The 18,266-nt window shown below is 39.4% G+C and overlaps 1 long non-coding RNA gene across 2 annotated transcripts; it reads right to left on the bottom strand.

The window, feature by feature from the left end:
• Positions 1-669: 669 nt before the first annotated feature.
• Positions 670-17,451, bottom strand: LOC124960017 (uncharacterized). 2 transcript variants are annotated; one of them, XR_007104016.1, is made up of 5 exons: positions 17,095-17,451; positions 16,425-16,548; positions 11,863-12,021; positions 3,600-3,654; positions 670-3,252 (listed from the first exon to the last, which is right to left on the bottom strand). It is a non-coding gene; the product is annotated as an uncharacterized LOC124960017 (long non-coding RNA). The 2 variants fall into 2 exon arrangements; XR_007104017.1 differs by lacking the exons at positions 670-3,252; positions 3,600-3,654 and adding an exon at positions 7,753-7,807.
• Between the last annotated feature and the right edge of the window lie 815 nt (positions 17,452-18,266).

The following is an 18,266-nucleotide window of genomic DNA, read 5'->3' as shown; positions in this document are numbered from 1 at the left end:
ATCAATTGTAGAACAAGGGGTCTTGCAGTGGCCAACTATGTTTACAGACATCTATTTATCTCTGTTAATTTTTCATCATGTAATTTAAAGTTCTTATATACAATCCATACATATCTTTGTTATATCTTTCTGATGTGTTAGCCCTTTTGTCATCCTGAAATGTCCCTTTTTTCTCTGGTAATGTTGCATGTTGTGTTAGTTTTCCAGTGCTGTGACAAAATATCTGAGAAAATCAACTTATAAGAAGAAAGATTTATTTTGGTTTATAATTTCGCCTCTGAATATTGCTGGATTGGGAATCAAGTCTTTAACATGTGAACATTTGGAGAACATTTCAGACCCAAACTATAACACATATCTAAAGTCTGTTTTGCCTGATATAAATATAGTGACTCCAGCTTTTTTATTATTACTGTTTGCATTGCATATCTTTTTTTTTTTATCCTTACTTTGTGGCATTTTATTAAGATGATTTTCTTTTACAAAAATGAAGGTGACCACACAAAAACTTAGATCTTAGTGTTCACAGAAGTATTATTCACAATAGCCAAAAAGTGGAAGCAAACCAGGTATCTGTTAACCAATGAGTAGATAAACAAAATGTAGCATAATCATACTACTGAATATTTTTAATTATTTTATTTATTTATTTATTTATTTATTGTTCTTTTTAGGTATACATGACAGTTGAATATAATTTGACACATTAGAATTGAATATTTTTCAGCTATAAACATCAGTGAGGTCCTAATACATCTTATAACATGGATGCTCTTTGGAAATACTATGCTAAATGAAAGAAGACATAGAAGGTCACATGTTATATGATTCCACTGGTATGAAATGTTGAACATAGGAAAATCCATAGAGACAGAATGTAGGTGTTTGTCAGGGACCAGGGAAAAAGGAGGGATGGAGGGTGACTGGTAATGGGACAGGAGTTCTTTGTGGGGTAATGTAAATGTTCTGCATTTAGATACAGTGGTGGTTGCACAACTCTGTGAATATACTAAAGACCACTGACCTATGCATGTTAATACAGTAAAGATACAGGCCTTAGATAGAAGGTGCTTGAACATGAAATCTGAAACTTGTTCAGAAAAAAGCACTAGACCTAAACAGTGCCAGTCATTCACTCACTGTCCCTCAGCTCCAAATTTACCTTCTGTGATTGCTGGAGCTAGTTATCCTCAAATGTTTCCCAGATGCCTTTGTAAATTCACTTCCTGTTAGGTTCTGTCATTAGGGGGCTTTAGAGGAGAACTGGAGGCTGGAGAAGGGATCAGACCTCCTGTTCTTGTTAGTGTTTTGCAGGCTGGCAATGCTTCATTTGTTGCACAGTTCCCCCCAGCAATGGCAGGTGGTTCCAGCTGCATTGAGCACTACTAGAACCAGCCTCATTGTGCCCCCTCAGTGAGTATTGGCAATAGCCAGATGATTCCACCCCCTGCAGAGGCTTGAGCCCTAGCTCCATGGGGTTCCCTATTCTGGGCTTTTAGGTTCTAGTTATCTCATTCTCTTCTTTTGTTCCTCCAGCTGCAGAGTGGTAGTTGCTTCCTGAAGTATTATTTCTAGGTGATCTCAGTCTTTGCCTTTTACTTTTTCAGCCCTCCAATACCTGTATAACCAATTTCCCTATAATAAATTCTCTCTATTGAAATACCTAGTGTGGGTTTTGTTTTTCTGACTGGACTCAGACATGAGGGTCAACTCATACGTTGGCGCAGTGCTACTTAATTTTCAAGACAGTATAATCATTTCTTCTATTCCTTTAGGAATTTGGGATTGATTTGTAGATGTCCTTGGTCATGAATAAAATGCTTAGTTTCTTGATAGTGGAAGACAGGATTCCAGTACTTTATAACAGTGGAATTGTAGGTACTAAAAGTATCACCTGTGGTTTTTTGGGATGCTATATCTTTGGGGACCAAGTGGCAGTTGCACTTTACCTGTGGTGGTAATGATGGCAACAAGGGCTGTGGGGTGGGATGACATCTCATGACTGCAATAGAAAGTTTTCAGAAAGAAAATGACAAATTCCAGGTTTTAGAGTCTGAGCTCAAGTCACATTCAAACAATCAGAGAACTTTATGGCAACCCTAGAAGAATTTCTTACTACTTATAGTCATAAAACTAGCCTTATTAAAAATAAAACTGGGATGGTTGCAGATTTATAATGAAAACTAAATTCAGAGACTCACCAATTCACTTATGTGACAGTCAGGTCAATGGGAACAAGTGGAATCTAAGACTCTGATTGGATTTTGATGAAACTGAACACACAGGTGCTCTGAGCAAGCAGAAGCAGTCTCTCTTCTTAGGACAAAGAAGACTCACCTTTTCTTTTTGAAAACTCTATAATCACCTTTTCTGAGGCAGTTTCTTTGCAAGGAGATGCTTATTTTTCTAAAGGTTCTTCCCCATTTTTTATTTTTTCCTAGCCTAGACCTACACTAGAGTTATCTCAGTATGCTGAAACAAACAAAGCCAGATTCAGACCAATGGAGAAATTGTTTACCTTCAAAAAAACACAAAGGTACTTTGATGATTCGTCAAACCAGAAATACAAGTGAGAATAGGTGCTGGATGTTAGGCCAAAAATAATAGAATATAATTTTGTATCAGGATTAGTATGTTGATATGGGAACATTTACCAACTCTGGATTTAATATTTTAGCTAAAGCTAAAAATGGTTCTAATTGCTGGCTTGGATGACTAAATTTTGGACTCAGCAATGGCCTACTTTCAGCAAAGTTTGATGCCGGAACTTCCCCAGGATAATATATAGAAGGACTCCAAAAGCTAAGGAGGTAGGAATGTTGGAGTAGACTTTGATGGTGTGACCGGCACATCCACCTGCCTGCTATATTTGCTAAAAAGTCTCAGAGGTTACCTTCCCCCCAAAATAGGAAATACATTATTGAAGAAATCCTAGGATCCTTGACAAGCACTGTGGCATCTGTCCTCTGAAACCCAAAATGATAGTGGAAGATACTAGTACTGAAATGAACATAATACCACCTTTCATTCACCTTTCAGCAATATCGGTATGCCCCCCTTTCTCTCATAAGCACATGTGTTCTCTTACTTTTCTGGAGCAAGAGGTATTGTTGAAGTGAGAATGTTTACATTTGAGATCTCTAGTCCTTTTGCCTTTGACAGCTGGCTAGCTACTTGAGGGAAGAGACGGAATTTCAAAGATGATTGAAGGTAATAGTAGACCAGGGCCCAGGTGTTCTCAAACTTTTCCTCCTAGTTACCAAAAAAGAATAAAAAAAAAAAAAAAAAAAAAAATGGAGATAGAGAGTGAGAGATAACTGGGGGCACTTATATGAGAAACTAAGATAGTGTGTTATCAGTTAAAACCATTTGCCATTTTTCCACTTCTCCTAAGACCCATAACTCCACCCATGATATGCTTTTAAAATTTCAAATTAAGTTACCAGAATTGAGATAGAGAAAGCAGTTAATTTTATCAGTTGTCACAGGAACTATATTGACTGTTTTTGGAGAGCCAAGGCATTTTGCCGATGATTTTAGAATGATTTGTATGTTCTTGGAATTAATGAAACATTGATTGATTTACTGAAGTGCCTTACCTTATCACTGATAGGGTAATAATTTGTTTTCCAGGCTGAAAATCAGAAGTCACTCCTAAAAGGAAAAGAAAATTTGTGATATTCTGAAAGAAAATGTATCTTATAGCAGACACGTTTATTTAAAAATTAAAAAAATTCAAATACTATCCTTTTCTTGTTCATAAAAGCACCCAGTATTGGTTAACACATTTAGCTCTTGCTGACTAAATAGATGACTAACTGTTTAATCATCATCATCTGTCAGATCTGATTACTTGACCTGAGGTTTGCCTGGGCCTCCAAATCCTTCATATCATGACTATTTCATTTTTATAGCCAGGCCAGTGCCTGATCTTGTAAATCCTAGGGCATTAGGGGAAGAAAGTACCTGCTATCATGTATGAATTCATACCATTTTTCCTAAGGGTAGGGAGTTGTAAACTGACATCAGATGATTTTTTTTCTCTTTTCATTATAGGGTATTCATTTGGTCCCTCTACTTTCCTCATATTTTTATGGGGCCAGGCTAGCAGCTCCATGTATGAATGGGAGGTGTGGGAAAGCTTTCATGTGCTCCCCAAAACCTACTCTCCAACTATCACCTCCAGCATCTATTAATGTGCCTTAGGAGTGTCTATACTCCCTCTGGACCTTGGCCCTGTAAAGAGATAGGAAGAAATTTACCCAAATAGCAGATAAAGTTAAGTGGGTTCACTGCTCTGAAGTGTCACTCTCCCTCCCATTTGGTTACCGAAACATTATTTTCCCACCTCTCTGTCTGCTTTTTATTCCCAACCATGGCAAACATGGAAGTGAATATAGCACTGGTTCTCCAAATTCATCTCAAGACCATTTTACACTCTTAGAAATTATTGAAGATCCTAAACAGCTTTTATTTGTGAGAGTTTATCTATTGATAGTTACTGAGTAGAAATTAAACAAATATTTATTATTTTAAAACACAATAAACTTACTGAACGTTAAAGTAAATAACATTTTATGAAAACTACTATGCTTTTCAAAACAAAAAAATTAGAAGAGAAACATTGTTTTACATTTTTATGAATTTCTTTAATGACTGATCAAGAGAAGACACTTGAATTCTCCATTTGTGTGAGAAATCAATCTATTCCAGTATATTGCTTTGGTAGAAGTATATGAAGAGAATCCAGCATTAAAATACTCCAGGGAGGAGAGTATTTTAATAACTTTTTAAGATAAATGTGGATACTCTTCTTTGATACAACACCAACACTTGACAAGTGAAAGTTTCTTAAAGGATATTTCCCATGTGGAATCTGACATCATAGCAGTGAACACTCGTATCTAATTAAAAGTCTTGAGGTCTGTTTTGTGACATCATGCATTGGTCATTTGGAAAATATTAGTTGACTGGATTATTCAAATCTTTCCAATTTTGATACAATTTATTACACAACATTAAAAAACATTAATATTATCCCTGATCACATGAAAAATGTCTCAGTACTGGGATGTTGTCAAGCTTATGGTGGCGTTTAGAAGCTTCCACAAATTCTAACTTTCACTTGAAAGCTAGAATGTTATCATTGGCAACAAATCCTGTCAGTTGTTTTCCTTGTAGTGGTAGGCTCACTTCATTCATTTGGGAAGATGTTTGACAGATACCCAAGTCTGAAGTACTATTGCTTGACTATTGAAGAAAAGATAGTTCTTCACAAAAAAGTAGCAGCAAATTTAGCTTGCAATTTGAATAATTGTACATGAGTATTTTTTTCTTGAGACAATGACCTGATTTTAGCATTCAAAAGAATTGCTAATATAGAATTATTTTCCTTTTGGTCACACAGAATGTTAAAAAGACCCAAAAGATGAGATTTTAATAACATTAAAAATTATTTTACTGCTTCATCAGGGCATTAGGCAAAATTGGCTCCCCTGCCCCTTTCCTGTGAGTGCCTGGTGGTAAAGAATATAATGGCTATTAGCACTGCTTTCCTGCTTCCTGTTGTTTGAATATTTTTGACCCTTCTGAAATTCATGTGTTGGAAACTTAATTGCCAGTCAACAGTACTGGATGGCAAGGCTGAATGGGAGGTGTTTAGGATTAATGGATTAATATCACGATGAAAAGGGCTTGTGGGAACAGTCTCTCTCTGGCTTCTGCTTTTCTGCCAAGTCTGGACACAGCATTCTTCCTCTCTGAAGGACAAAGTGTTCAAGGCACCATGTTGAAAGAAAAGAAGCAAGACTCTAATATGGCAGTGTCCTGACCTTGGACTTCCTAGCCTCCAGAACTGCCAGAAAATAAATTTCTGTTCTTTACAAATTACACAGCCTTGGGTATTCTGTTATAGCAGCACAGATCAGACCAAGAGGGCACCAGCAGTTTTACCCACAATTATTTTTGCACTATTAATATAAATATCAGGACAGTGAAAAATAAGTAACAACTCTGTATTACTTTGAATAATAGTTTTTTTTTTTTTTTTTCAGTGCTGGGGATTTGAACCCAGGGCCGTGGGCTTAGCAAGGCAAGCACTCTACCAACTAAGCTATATCCCCAGCCCTGAAAATAGTTTTTATCACACAAGTCTTGCATACTGAGAACTGCTGGTTTATAGATCCAACACATGAGAAAGTGACACAGTTCTAAAATTTGTCCTTTAATATAATCAGTCTACTTTTTTTTTTATGTTCTTGCTATGCTGATTTTTTACGACTCCTTTGGGAAAACCTGTCTACTTACTTTCTTAAGTGTGTTGGGTGCTCAACTTTGGCACACATTGAATTTTTATCAGTTTTTTTAGGAAGTGAAATATTTCATATTGAGGCATAATCTTAAAATATATATCGAGTTATATTTAGCCTATCCATTTACTATCCTCTAGAAATTCATCATCTTTCCTTGTAGTGCTGATAATATTCTTCCTGACTTTTCTAGTATTAATATTTTTTTTTCTTTCTATGTTTTATTATTTCAATGGCATTTTTGGAAGTGGAACTGGAAAAAACTTGGATTCCATTTGTCACTTCCTTAAATCCAAAGGCATTCTTTGTATTTGGAAATAATAAAAATTTGGACTTTCCATTAATTTAGCAAATCTTTCCCCCAACAAGTCGACTTGGAAAAGCACTCCTTGCTCTTTGTCAATGTTGGCTGAGCTGCCTCTTTCCTGAGTTCATTTCAAGGGCAGGGGGGTTATACAAGCCAGAGATGTCATGGTGTATCAGCCTTTCTAGCTGGCTCATTCGCAGAGCAATGTTCTGTTCTTACTCCAAACACTTCTTCATTGAGTTTGGCAACAGGAATTGGGTCTGGCTCTTAAGGTCTTGTTTAAAAATGTCTATCCTTTTCAGTATGTTTTTATGACTTCATATTTTCTGGCATGAAATTAAGATAAAAATATCTTTCTTTTCACCAATTTGTAAATCATACAAATAGATGGAAATGTTTGTGAAACAGATATTGGGAAGGGGGCTGTAGCATGAGAGGAGGCTATGTACCGTCAATTGCCCGAGTAATGCAGAATTCAGGATGAGGTCATCATTCACAATCAGTGTGTGTGTGTGTGTGTGTGTGTGTGTGTGTGTGTGCGCGTGCGCGCGCGCGCTGCATGCATGCTTCTGCACAAGTGCAAATATTAGCAACATATCAAGGTCTTCAAGCCAGGAAAGATTAGACTCCATATTGGATTTATAGTAGGCATTTTCTACTTCAGTAGAGATGAAGCTCACAAAGATTCCTTCAAAAGGTTGAAGTTTGTTTAAAAAAAAAAGGGGGGGGGGGCAAAAATTTAAAACTAAAAAAAAAGTTGAAGTTTTCTACAATAAGTCAAAATTCAGAAGGCAGAGACGCTTTTAAGAAGGTTTTAAGAAAAGGTGTATTTATTCAGTTCCTATGGATGGTGTCAGATTCTTTCTTGTTGCTTTGCTATATAGTACATTTTTAAAAGTTCCTATTCAGGACTAGAAAAACATCATCACTGAAGCAAAAGTTCTCTTTGAGCTCATAATGCTGTTTAGCTACGAATAAATTAGTAAGTGAACACTTGATGATTGAATCTGGGTAAAATGACCTCAAAGAATTTAAAACTTCTAAGTGGCTTTTGATAGTTACAAATTCAGCAAAAGATGAGTCTTAATCATTCATTTCTAATACAATCAACATGTTTAATAAGAAGATATTATTATTCCACATCCATAGCAGCAACAGTAGCACCATTTTTCAAAGTTCCTCTCCAAGGGGCCTGTGGAAGACAGATTATTACTCAGCAAATGCTCATTCCCTCCCTTTCAACCTCTAATGTAGAAGGGTAAGTATTCTTCCCTTTCCATTGATATTGGATTTGGCTGTGATTTTCTTTGGCCAAAAGAATGTGGGCAGAAATAATTGGTTCATAGAACTGGGAAGAAGTGATATCTTCTAAGACCTGAACCTAGGCCTTAGGAAGAGTTGTATACTTCTCTACCTAAGCTGTATGAGCATTTGTCCTCTGCCAGGAGAAGAAAATGACTCCAGGGGGCCATTACTTCTTCAGCCTGACTCTCCAGTTTCTCCACAAGACCTGCAGCCTGAAGAATGACTGTCAGCCAATCCTGAGACCTGTGAGCATGGCAATAAATGTTTATTGTTTCATGTCAGTTGTAGTGTGGTTTATAATGCAGCAAAAACTAACTATAAAGGAACTCACGTCATTTCCTAGACACCATACAAGTTTTCTTCTAGGATATTAATGTAGTAGGTGTGAATTACTGAGAGAGGCAAGATTGGCAAAATTTTGCTGAGTTCTACTTCGACCCATAGATTGTTAAGGAGTGTGTTGTTTAATTTCCACATATTTGTAAATTTCCACGTTTCCTATTATTTGTTTCTACTTTCATTCCATTATGGTTGGAGAATATGTTTTATATGATATCAGTCTTCTAAAATTGATTGATGCTTGTTTTGTGGCTTAGATATGACCTGCCCTGGAGGATGTTCCACATATGTGTACTTGAGAAAACGTGTATTCTGCTGTTATTGGATGAAGAGTTCTATATATGTCTCTTAGATCTAGTTGTCTTATAGTGTTGTTCAAATTCTCTATTTCCTTATAGATATTCTGCTAATTGTTCTATCCATTATTAAAAGTTCACCATCATGTACATCCATAAGACTGGGGTCCTAATTAGAATAAGATATATTCCATGTTTGCATAAATATGTCAAAATAGATTCTACTGTCATGTATAACCAAAAAGAACCAATAAAAAGGTGAGATTGTCCAGGTCTCCAACTGTTATTGTAGATGTATTATTTTTCCCTTTAATTCTGTCTGTTTTACTTCACGTATTTTGGGGCTCTATTGTTAGGTACATATGAGTTTATAAGTGTTGTATCTTCTTGATGGATTGATCCCCTTATTAATATATAATATACTTCTTTGTCTTCCTGTCAGAGGCTCTTGACCATCTAGAGTGATCAATTATGAAAATTCAGCCTATTTTCCCACCAACATCTACTTTAAGCATATCTTATGTTATGGTTTGGATGTGAGGTGTTCCCCAAAAGCTCACATGTGAGACAATGCAAGAAGGTTGGAGGAGAAATGATTGAGTTTTGGCCCTAACCTAATCAGTGAATTAATCCCTGATGGGACTGAGTGGTAACTGAAGGGGTAGAGTGTGACCAGAGAAGGTGGGAATTGGGGCATGGCTTTGGGGTATATATTTTGTATCTGGAGAGTAGAAACTCTCTCTCTCTGCTTTCTGATTGCAATGTGAGCTGCTTCCCTCTGCCACACTCTTCCACCATGATGTCCTGCCTCACCTCGAGCCCTGAGGAATGGAGCTGGCCTTCTATGGACTAAGACCTCTGAAACTGTAAGCCCTTAAATAAACTTTTCCTCTTCTACAACTTTTCTGGTTGGGTCTGATTAGTCACAGGAGTGAAAAAGCTAACTAAAACATCTTGAATACAATAAATTTTTTAACATTTGATGCACAAAAGGTATGGATGATATTGGTGTTTCAAGGCAGGAAACAAGGCCAGTTTGGTTAAAATAGTGGTATCAAGAGGAGTCAAAGAAGTAGGCAAAGTTCAGTTCAGGTAAGGGTTTGCAAGATAGAGTGAGGATGAAGATTTTAAGCACGAGAGTTGTGTTGAAAAAAGATCATTCCAGGAGCTGTATGAAGAATGAGTCATAGGTAGGCAGGGTGAACAATGAGGCTTGTTTGGTAGTTCAGGTAAGAAATACTAATGGTATGGATCAGAGGAACAACAGTGGAACTGAAGAGAAGTGTAGACTTTTGAGACAATTCTTGTGTATAGACTGGCTAGGACTTGAAGATGGATTCATGTAGGGAATGGGAGAGAGGACTCCAGGGTAACTCTTAGTTTTGTTGTTGTTTGTCTGTTTTGTTTTTAGTTCTTGGCTCAAATACCTAGACAGCCTTTCCTCAGACAAAGGAAAGAAGAGTTGCAGATTTTTGTTTTTGCTGTTTGATTGGTCAGTTGCTTGGGTGAGAAGATTAAATCAAAGGTTCTGCTTTGGTTTTGTTAGTTCAAAATACTTATTTTAGAACTACTTCAAGAAGGAAAGAGTGGTCATTCGGTTCAAATCCTGTGAGACATCAAATAAAATAAAGATCATGAAGTGACCACTGAATTGGCAATATGTCTATCATTGGTAATGTTCAGGACAGAGTCTCTGGCAAGAGATGGGGACAGAAAGTTGATTGGAGTGAATTGAGGAGAGATTATGAGATGAGGGGTGTATATAGACCACTCTATCAAGAAGCTTTGCTATAGACAGTTTGATAAGTAGTTGGTAATAGTTGGAGGAAGTTATGAGAAATTAAGGAAATTTTTTTTTTTGTGGTGCTGGGGATTGAACCCTGGGCCTTATACATTCTAGGCAAGCAATCTATCAACTGAGCTCTATCCCCAGCTCCTAAGGAAATTCTTTTTAAATACTATGGAGCACAATTAGCATCCCTGGCCTCCATTAAATACCACTAAGGCTCCCTGGTCCCTGTGACACTAAAATGCACCCTCATCTATTTCCAAAGTCTCCTTGGAAGGGAAAATCCTGTCCCTCTTCCCTTTCCCAACTATAACATCTTTGTGCAGTGGTACAAATGATCCAATAGAGAGGGAGAGTGCTGGAGAGAAACAGAAGAATTGCAGGAGTGAAGACTGAGAGCTCAGGAATAGATGAGGTCTAAATGGGGCAGGGATGTTTTGTTCATTGTGATGGAAAGAGGGAAAGAGAATGTATGCTGATTGGATAGGTTGGTATTTTGTTGGTGGGAAGTGAGGGGAGAGCTATAAATTGTCTTTAAAAAAAGAGGCATCCTGGTAGGTTGGTGGGTGTTGGGGTTATGAATTTGTAAAAAGAGAATAAGATGGGAAATAGTCATTTTGAATGGAATAAAGTGAACGCAAGCAAAGTGTTTTTGGATTGAAAGAAGATTGAGAAGCCGTTCAAGATTTCATTGTTTGTTTCCCCTGTTCATGCAGCTATGTAAGGGCAGAAGCCATGTCTCATTTATTGTACACCAGCATACCTACAACACTTGGCATGATGCCCACTGCCCTGAAGGTATTGATTATTTATTCAATGATGTACTAATGCTTGACTCCCTTTTAAAATTGTCATCCTAGAAGACTCCTGTCCATCAACGTTACCATTATGACACAGACATTACTCCTTAGACATTTCTAACCTAAATTCATTCCTCGTTCTGAGACCTCTGAGCCATCTGCAGGTCTTGAGCTGGTCTGCTTCTCCCAGTGGCATATCCTGGATGCCACCCATGCCACCCCACCTGCTCATCACCTTGTTGTTGATGCTTTTTTTTTTTTTTTTTTAACTTTTGTGGATCTACTTATTCCCTTATCATCTCTTCCTTTAAACCCATATGTTCTCTGCATAGCCCCAGTTCTTTGCCTTTTCCTCTTTCCCAATTTCGAACAGCACAGGTGACCTCCTCTTCCCTTCTCCATTAACTTGGGGCTTGGCTATATGGCTGCTTTGGGCCAATGAAATTTGGCAATATGACATATACTATGTCTGAGCAGAAGCTTTAAAGGCAATTGCCTGATTTGGTTTGGCATTTCTGTTTCAGCTTTTCACCATAGCACAATAAGTTACAGACCCTTCTTCCTGGTCTTGGAATGAGAAGAAAGTAGAATAAGACCCAAATCTAATCCAAAGCTGGACCCTCTGGATGGTGAGAAATATATTTGAGGTTAAAAGATGTTGAAATTGTGGGGTTTCTTGTTGTTGGTTACTGTGGCAAAGTGGATCCATGTTCCTTACCTTAAGAATTGACCTTCAAGTTAAAAACTTTCAGTGTACAACAAGGATGTTATGCTTGGTCCTAGACCTTCCTCTTGTTCCTGTGGATCTAGGCATTCTTTTCTACCGAGTCCAGATATGACTTTAGAATCCTCTTGAGTACAGTGCTCCAAGAAGCTTCTATCAGTCAAACAGAGATGAATGGTGAGATGAGACCTGTTTGACAGTTCCACTATACTATTCTGTCTTCTAAATTTATTGATAACTTTTACCTAGATAGGTCCTTCAAAGCAGGAATGTCCTGAAATATGCCAATCAGATTCATGGGCTCAGAGAAATCATTTATTTTCAATGTTTATCACATCATCAGTGTCTTACAGATAATAATATTATAATATGAATAATACTCACGTCCATAGGTATGACCTGTTCAAGGTCACACACTAGGTCTTAAACCTGATCTGTTTACTTCTAAAGCCCACAATCTTTCCATTTTACTCATAGGCCCCAGATGGCTAAGGGATTCTATCAGCAAGAGCCCTTGGATTTCATTTCTTTCTGTGCCCCAAATTCTTCCTTTTCTAGGCTCCGGAGAATACCTCTTTCCCCCAAAGTGTTATTATAGTTGAAGAGAACTGCAGTGGAACTGTATTGGAAAGGAGTAACAAATTAGTGGGATCAAGAGAGGTGAACAACTAGGTCAGGTAGCCTCTCCTTCAAGTAAAAGCATATTTCTGAACTCCAACCAAAGGAGCTCTACTGAGAAAATGGATGAGGAAAGCCAAGTATCCTGCCCATTAAAAAGACACAGTGAAGCCTCCATCAAAACACCTTTGGAGGATGAGGCAGCTAAGAGCCATACTGCTAATTTTCTGGTAATTGTTAAAAACATGGCTGAGATCCAATGGGGCAGTGGTCCATGATTTTACCTGCAGAGCAACTCATTCATGGTTTAGCCAGTCTTTATAATCGGGGTAACTAAATGTAAAAAGAAATCCTCGCTAAGATTTAGGGTTTTCCTGGGGTATCAGGCTAAATGTTCTTCTACAGCTCTGGGGATGAGGTTGCTATTGTCCTGTTTTGCATTTATCCTTCAAAGATGTCATTTTATTCATAGTGGTTATGATTTTGGCCTTGTCATTCCTGCCACTAGGAAGCTTCCAAATTGTCCATTCTTGGCAATGTTTAATGCCTTGCCCCCTGTCCTTCTGTCAGGGGCAGCTCATTTGAGCTGCCAAGAGGGCCTGCTTTATTGCTCAGCCAGCCAAGGCCTAAGCTGCTTTATGACATTTCAAAGTGAATCGATGATAGAGATTTCAATTTGCTTCCAAAGAGAGTTGTCAACAGGCCTAGAACTCAGAAAATGAGTGGCCAGATCTTCAGAAGGCATTGATTTGAGTGGACATGGATGAAAGGCGTCCTGAATGCTGTTTCAGCATGCAGTTACTCTCTGAAATTCGACTTTATTGATATGTAGGTGCTGCTTCTGAAGAATGTGTGGGTAGCCCAATACCTATTCCAAATTCCTTCTTAACTACTTTGTTTGTAGTGATCATAGGCTGTTTGTTCCTGTCCTTTTGGAGGACCACCCCTGCTCTATTCTCAGTACCTGCAGCTTGAATGGAGCTGATTTCTGACCTTTATTCCAGAGATGGGCATGTGAATTCGGGCCTGTCCAGTGAGAAACATGGGTTTGACTTAGGGTTGGACTTGTTAGCTACATCGGGTCAGGATCCTGGAAACAGGTGACACTTGCAAATTGGGCTATCAAATATCCAACCCTTCCACAGAGGTGTGGGCAGAGTATAGGTAGGAAAATTATAATGCAATTATAATTATAGGAAAATTATAATTATAGTAGTGCAGGTTTTAGGGGCTGCTCATAGTAGGGCAGTGGTGCCACCCTTAGGTTGAGGAGGTAAGATTAGGAAGCCATTATTGGAACTCAAAGAAAGGAGCGGGGCACAGAGAGACCTGCAGGCAGCACCTATGGGATGAGAGACAGAGTCAAACCTCCTAGCTAGAGTAGGGAGTGGATTTGGGGGTCAAGACAATTGAGAGGTGGTTCTAGGACTTTCCATGGGACAATTGGGACATATTTTCCCTGGAGTTTCTGTAGAAAATAAGCCTAGGGCTACTGGTGGCTATATTCTCTCTGGAGAAAGAAAGCAGAGCAAAGAGATGGTGATAAATTCCTGGTATAGCATTTAAGCACTTGGATCCAGTTACACTTGAAAACTACCCTGAGAATTTTCAGCAGGGGGCCAATAATTCCTCCTCTGCTCTAGCCAGTCAGGTTCTGTCGTTTGCATCTGAAAGATGCCTGACAGACGACCTATTTGCTTAGTTCTACACATTGCAGAGCTCAGCTCCTGGGTTCATTGAGTGGCTCTTAATTTATTCATGGCACCAAATCTAGTCTCCTTGGTCTGCACAGGTGGCAGCCCTGTCTTTCTAAAACCCTCTGCAGCTGCAGCCTCAGTTCCATCTAGTTCCTTGGTAGTCCTAAGAAAGTCAGGATATTAGTGGCCCAGAGGCATCATTGAGCAACATCTGGAATGTTATGAATTCAGTGTGTTTCAGAGACAAACATTTCAAAACATGCAGGGAAAACATGCAAGCAAAGGTCCTTTTTGGTAGGGGAAAAAAAGGCTATAATTAATATAGACTGAGTTAGACAATTGAGATACTGAAAATGTGCACAAAATTGGCAAATGTTAGGCCAGATCAAATAATTCCATGGGAGAACTACGTTAGCATAAGGATAGCACCACTCCATGTCCTCAGGCTGAATACTAACTGTTCTGAAAGATATTTGGCTTCGAAGGGCATTTGATGTGCCCTTGGTCAGTGTCTTTGATAGGTGGCAGGACCTCTATTTATAGTAGTCTTCTTCTTGGAGTGTGGGTGTGTATACACAATAAAATCTTCTTTAATATTAAAATTTCCCCAGCAAGGAAAAAAAAAAAGAGAAATAATTTGTAGGTTGAAGTTGAAGTTCAGGAGTGATCAATCCTTATCAGAGAAAACCTGCAGATTGACCTTCCCTTTAGGTCCACATCTCCAGCATTTTCTCCACCCATCCAGAGCAGGGGTGAAATTCCCAATCTTTACATATGGGATATGGGAATGGGCAGTGGGGAAAAGGATGAAGTATAATGTGGCAGAGCAGAGAGAGCATACACTTGAATCCAGACAGGGTATCCAGTCTAGGCCCTTCTTTTTTTTAGCTATGGGACCTTGGTTTACACTTATTGAGCATCTGCATGCTTCTTCTTCTTCTTCTTCTTCTTTTTTTTTTTTACTTTATTTAGTTTTGTATGTGGTGCTGAGGATCAAACCCAGTGCCTCACACATGCTAGGCAAGTGCTCCACTACTGAGCTACGATCCCAGCCTGCATCCTTCTTTATAAAATAGGAGTGGTAATACCTGTCTTAGTGCATGGTTGTAAAGATTAAATGAGATAGAATGAACATAATGGTCAAAACAATACTGACGATGACAAATTTGGGCAAGTTGGATCAGCAGCATATCAGAGGTTCAGTTTGAAGCCTTGTACGATGTCTGACACAATAGCAAATGTTATCTCCTTTCTCCTTCTTTGTGCTTTTCCCAGGAGAGTTGAGTCTTCATATAGAGCCCTCTACTAGCTATCTCAGGGATGCATGAGATCATGGAAGCAATGATAGCTTTAAAAAGTCTTTGATCTAGTAACCCTACCTCTGAGAATTAGCCTAATCTAATAAGAAGAAAAAGTCACTTGTGCTAACATGCTTAGTATAGAATTTCTGTTAGTAAAAAACTACCAACATCTATCTAATGAGGAGATCAGTTCATTTGCAGAAATTCAACCAAATGTGTTATTCTTTAATCACTGAAGTGCTAATTTCAAAGATTATACTATACATTGATATGGGAATCGTTCTTGATTTAATGTTAAGTTAAAAGGTGCATACAAAATGTGTCCATATTATGATATACTATGATATAGGCGTGCATCCACAAGAGAGGCACCATTAGGAATTACTCTTTCCCAGGTACTTCATATTTATCATTTTTACACATTGAGTTTGTATATTCTGATGTTCTCTAATCTATTATGACTTAGTTTATTTTTTGACCAGGCATGAATATTTATTATACATAAAACTTACCAAGGCCAGCAGGATTCTTTGGAGTAGCAGAAATTGTGATGAATTTTGATAATGTAACATTTGTTGATGGGACTTATACAATGAATATTAACCATAGTTTAAATTATAATTGTGGAAGTATCCTTCCATCCCTGTTTATGATAAACATTAGCAGTAATTAAAATTAGAATTTTGGAATGATGCTGTTTCTGTTTTACTTGGTTTAGGAAGAATGAATTACTGGATGTACGGTCTTTAGAGTAAAGTCTGATATAGGGAGCATAATCAATAAACAAAAGCCTGTAGAATTGCCACACTTATTTCATAAGGGGTACCATTCTTACATAAATTAATGCAAATAATATTAACAACAATGTGGTGAGGTGGGGACTATTAGCATCTTGACTTTAGAGGTGCGGTAACACGCATAGAGAAGTTGAATCACTTACCCAGGGTTGCACCACTAGCAAGAGGCAGGGCTGGAATCCCTCTGGAGCCAGGCAGCAGAGCCTTGCTTCTCACTAGTCCACCACAGGACATGGTCACTAAGCAAAGTTGCTACCTTCTAGGCTTCTGGGAAACAAAAAGCAAAAAACCAAACAAACAAAAACAAGTGACCCCTTGGGATTTTAGGGGAAAATAGTCTTTAATCCCTGATGATAAGAGCTGGAGAAGGGCAGGCCTTTGTTTCTGAGCCTTCTGGAATGGAGGGTGTGGAGACACTGGGAGTGGGGGAACCTTGGGTAAACTCATTTGCTTGGAGGGGTTAGAACATCTATGACAGATATGTGCTAAAACCACAGATAGAGTGTAGCAGACAAGGAAAAAGATTTGAACCACAGGGGTCTGAGGGTTGTCTCTGTTCCTTGGCCACTCTTAGCATCTAGGACTTTGGAACTAGAAAGCTAAGATATTTTCTGGAACATCTCCTCCTCCACACAGTTTAGAGTAGTCAGGTGCCTTGACTTCTGCTGCCCCTCTAGACTTCTCCTTATAAAGACTCACTACATCCCCATACAGAAAAGTTCCCAGAGATGTGTCATTGTCCCCAGCCTAGCTCTGCTCTGTCAGGGCTCTGCCTCAGGCAGTGTTGCTCCCTCCTCTCCTGCCCCCACTCACCTCAGAAGCTTGTGAGCCCCTTCCCTTGCTCTGATCTCAATGAGATAGTGGGGCAATGGACTTGGGGTAACCCATCAAGGCCAGTATGACACCAGAAGCCAAGCCCGGGATAGAGCTGTCCTGGGCAGGGGAGGGTTTTCCAGGGATCAAGGCCCATTAAGAGCCAGCCGCCAGAAGCATGACCAGGGAAGCCCAGGTGCAGGAATTGAAGGGCAAGGCAGGACTGAGGATCAGAAGCCAGGCAGAGAGCACAGGAACAAATCCTCCCTCTCTTCCTCTCCTCAGCAGGATCCCAGCTGAGGGGTACCCAGGGTCTGGGCTGGATCAGGAGTCCTCACTGAGTTCCCTCAGTCCAGGAGGAAAGCCAGCCCTGCAGAAACTAGTTGAGTCAGAAACATGTGAGAGGTTATGATCTAAAAAGAGAAGTCCAAGGGTCACCAAAATAAAGGGGCCAGAAGTAGCTGTGGCAGCTGGGAAGTGGAGCCAGGACTCTGAGAACCAGGGAGTTGAGAGCAAAAATAGTAGGTCCAGGGTAAACAGGATTGGCTAGAACATGCTCCACTTGTTGATGTCTCTGGTGGGCCAGCTGGGCACGGCAGCAGTGTGGGACTGCTAAATTTAAAGGGCCAGAATAGACACCAGTGTCCAGGAGACATTGAATCCATTCCAGCCTGAGAGGCTTTTACGATTGCTCAGGATGGGTCTGAGTTGCCTAGGCAGGGTTTTCACCTGGACCTGAAGCTGGTGAATCAGGCTGAGTCTACAGGGGAGGGGAAGGCTGTGTTGGAGATAAGGACAAATCCTAATGAGTGCTTGGGTGGAGGGACAAGTCTGGGCACTGGGGCCTCAGCTCTGTGGGGCCTGCATGCTCAGGCTTGCATGAAAAAGTAGAGCTAGGGGAGAGAGTGGCTGGTGAATCACAAGTTCCAGATGTGGAGCAGATGCCCCAGGCAGATTTGGGCTGCTCGTCAGAAGATTTGACCACAGTCTGAATCAGCTGTCAGGCTCAGGCCTCTGGCCCTGTTCCTGACATAGAAAAAGAACACCTAAGAACCCGCTTCTCTGTGAAAGGCCTCAGAGTCCTGGGTGAGCAAATGTATTCTCTGAGCCAGGCTGTACAAGTTGATTTTATGATGCATCTAGGCAGAAGGTGAAACGCCCCAGTCATTAGC

This window comes from Sciurus carolinensis, chromosome 11, assembly GCF_902686445.1.
Source record: "Sciurus carolinensis chromosome 11, mSciCar1.2, whole genome shotgun sequence".
NCBI lineage: Eukaryota > Metazoa > Chordata > Mammalia > Rodentia > Sciuridae > Sciurus > Sciurus carolinensis.
Note: the sequence above shows the minus strand (reverse complement) of the source record. Positions and strands in the feature narration are given on the sequence as shown.